Genomic DNA, 3,910 nt, shown 5'->3' with positions numbered 1-3,910 from the left:
TTTGGCCATTTCCATTAAAGTGATGATCTTAATGTTAGTTTTTTTCTGTTCAGTTTTGAATTTACAGTTCTTTGAAATTTGTCCTGTGATGTCTGTAGAATATCCTTTATTTTGAGTCCAGGGTTCTCTCCGTTTTACATGTACCCATCATAGTAGAGAGGGCTTCCCTGGTGGATCAGATGTTAAAAGCATGTGCCTGCAATGCGGGAGACCCAGGTTCAGTCCCTGGATTGGGAATATCCCCTGGAGAAGGAAATGGTAACCCACTCTGGTACTCTTGCCTGGAAAATCCCATGGTTGGAGAAGCCTGGCAGGCTATAGTCCTTGAGCAAAGAGCTGGACACGACTGAGTGACTTCACTTTCACTTTTTACTACAGCAGATGCTATGCATGATTCGTTACAATCCCATTTCATCTAAATGGGCTTCTTCACATTGATTTAGTTTCTGGTTTGACTATAAACCATTTTCTGTCAATTTCTTGCTTTAGTAAATGCTCCTGGCTCTGATTTTGCTGTCCTCCTACCCTGGTTTTCCATGCTAGTGCTGTGCTTTGCCGAGGCTGGGCTTAGTCTGTCCCTGGATGCTGCTCTCCCTGTTAGTCTGACCCCCTGTGTGTTCTCATCAGATTTGTTTGGTGGTATGGACTTTACAGTGATCAGTTATCACTTCCTTCCTCAGTGATCAGTCCAAAAAATAGAGGGAAACAATAGACAGGAAAGACTAGAGATTTCAAGAAAATTAGAGCTGCCAAGGGAACATTTCATGCAAAGATGGACTCAATAAAGGACAGAAAGGGTATGGACCTAACAGAAGCAGAATATATTAAGAAGAGGTGGTAAGTATACACACAAGTGTACAAGAAAGATCTTCATGACCCAGATAATCATGATGGTGTGATCCCTCACCTAGAACCAGACATTCTGGAATGTGAAGTCAAGTGGGCCTTAGGAAGCATCACTGTGAACAAAGCTAGTGAAGGTGATGGAATTCCAGTTGAGCTATTTCAAATCCTGAAAGATGATGCTGTCAAAGTGCTGCACTCAATATACCAGCAAATTTGAAAAACTCAGCAGTGGCCACAGGACTGGAAAAGGTCAGTTTTCATTCCAATCCCAAAGAAAGGTAATGCCAAAGGATGCTCAAACTACCACACAATTGCACTCATCTCACATGTTAGTAAAATAATCCTCAGAATTCTCCAAGCCAGTCTTCAGCAATACGTGAACTGTGATTTCCAGATGTTCAGTCTGGTTTTAGAAAAGGCAGAGGAACCAGAGATCAAATTGCCAACATCTGCTGGATCACTGAAAAAGCAAGAGTTCCAGAAAAACATCTATTTCTGCTTAATGACTATGCCAAAGCCTTTGACTGTGTGGATCAGAATAAACTGTGGAAAATTCTTCAAGAGATGGGTATACCAGACCACCTGACCTGCCTCTTGAGAAAACTGTATGCAGGTCAGGAAGCAACAGTTACAACTGGACATGGAACAACAGACTGGTTCCAAACAGGAAAAGGAGTATGTCAAGACTGTATACATTGTCACCCTGCTTATTTAGTTTATATGTAGAGTACATCATGAGAAACGTTGGGCTGGATGAGGCATAAGCTGGAATCAAGATTGCCGGGAGAAATATCAATAACCTCAGATATGCAGATGACACCACCCTTATGGCAGAAAGTGAAGAAGAACTAAAGAGCCTCTTGATGAAAGTGAAAGAGGAGAATGAAAAAGTTGGCTTAAAGCTCAGCGTTAAAAAAACTAAGAACATGGCATACAATCCCATCACTTCATGGCCAATAGATGTGGAAACGGTGGCTGACTTTATTTTTTAGGGCTCCAAAATCACTGCAGATGGTGACTGCAGCCATGAAATTGAAAGATGCTTACTCCTTGGAAGGAAAGTTATGACCAACCTAGACAGCATATTAAAAAGCAGAGACATTGTCAACATAGGTCCATCTTGTCAAGGCTATGGTTTTCCAATAGTCATGTGTGGATGTGAGAGTTGGACTATAAAGAAAGCTGAGCACTGAAGAATTGTTGCTTTTGAACTGTGGTGTTGGAGAAGACTCTTGAGAGTCCCTTGGACTGCAAGGAGATCAAACCAGTATATCCTAAAGGAGATCAGTCCTGAGTGTTCATTGGAAGTCCGGATGTTGAAGCTCAAGCTCTAATACTTTGCCTACCTGATGTGAAGAGCTGACTCGGTTGAAAAGACCCTGATGCTGGGAAAGATTGAAGGCAGGAGAAGAAGGGGACAACAGAGGATGAGATGGATTGATGGCATCACCGACTCAATGGATATGAGTAGACTCTAGTAGTTCGTGATGGACAGGGAGGCTTGCCATGCTGCGGTCCAAGCAGTCTCAAAGAGTCGGACACGACTGAGTAACTAAACTGAACTGAACTGATGGCCTTTACAATGGCTTCCCTGGTTGCTCAGTGGTAAAGAATCTACCTACCAATGCAGAAGTTGCAGGTTCAGGCTCTGGGGTTGGAAGATTCCCTGTAGGAGCAACTGGCAACCCCCTACAGTATTCTTACCTGGAGAATTCCATGGACAGAAGCCTCATAGGCGACAGTCTTTAGGGCCACTGAGTCGAACATGACTGAACATGCACGTACCCCACTCTACTCCATGGCTTTTACAGTTTACAAGGAATTGTTTGTATGTCAACAAAGCTCTCTTCTTTGATTTCAGCTTTTTGAAAGTTCTTCCACAAAATTCTCTCTCCTTATTATAGATACAAGATATTAAACAAGGACAATAAGCATTGATAATCTAAGGTGACATACAGCCATATCCAGCATTGTCTCTGTTTCCCATGGGTTTAGGTCTAAGTCTTGGATGATCCCGGAACTTCAGACGTTGATCACAGAGTGTCTGGTTGGCACAGGTGGCACTGGGCCAAGTCTTCCTGGTCCCTCCATTTTCACAGAGTTCTGAGCAGTGAGTGGTATTTTTTCAGGATCACCTTGGGTGAGTGGAGTGTGGAACACGGGAGCTTTGCTGGTCCCATTTGGATGACAGCAGTGGAGTTAAGTCTGTGCAGAAGGTGGGGGAGCGAGGTGTTGTAGGTGATTCCGAGACCAGCAGGGCTGAAGGCCTTTAGACCAAACTGGGGACACTGGAGCTCAGGGTTGAGAGAAAGTGGGTACCTGTGTCCACAGCCTTTCCCCCCAGAAAGAGAAAGTGAAGGGTGAATGGGAACCCAGCAGGTGAGAGAAAGGAGATAGTAGGAAAGTAGTGAAAGTGAAGTGAAGTCGCTCCATTGTGTCCGATTTTCTGCAACCCCGTGGACTGTAGCTTACCAGGCTTCTCCATGGGATTTTCCACGGTACTGGAGTGGGTTGCCATTTCCTTCTCCAGGTGATCTTCCCGACCCAGGGATCCAACCAGGTCTCCCGCATTGCGGGCAGACGCTTTACCCTCTGAGCCACCAGGGAAGCCCAGGAAAGTAGTAGGGGTCACTAATTACAGTCTACCGCTTGCATATTTTTCTGTCACCTTAAGAGACCCTCTCATGTGTTTCTTAAGGGAGGAGGGACGGATGCTTCTCTGTGGTCTGACCTCAGACCCTCGTGGTGCAACCCTGGGCTGCGCGGGCTGCCCCTCGACCTGCTCCTCGCTGGCTTCAGCCTGGGGCCCATGCCGGTTTTCCCAATGTGCTTGACAGAGTGTGGTGCGGATGCGGTGCAGGAAGTACGAGCGGCTTCCAGAGCTGGGCAGGGCCAGGGCGCGCAGGGAAGCGCGCGTTCGGGGAGGCCCCGACGGATCTGGCCTCAGGCCTCCACGGAAACCCCCGCGCCCGGGTAGCCGGGCTAAGGCTGGTCCCTGGGCCGAGAGCTGCGCGTCCCAGCAGAAGCCGACTGGGACCCAGGCGGGCGGGGCCTCTGGAGGGGC

Source organism: Muntiacus reevesi, chromosome 12 (assembly GCF_963930625.1).
Source record: "Muntiacus reevesi chromosome 12, mMunRee1.1, whole genome shotgun sequence".
Classification (NCBI taxonomy): Eukaryota; Metazoa; Chordata; class Mammalia; order Artiodactyla; family Cervidae; genus Muntiacus; species Muntiacus reevesi.
Note: the sequence above shows the minus strand (reverse complement) of the source record.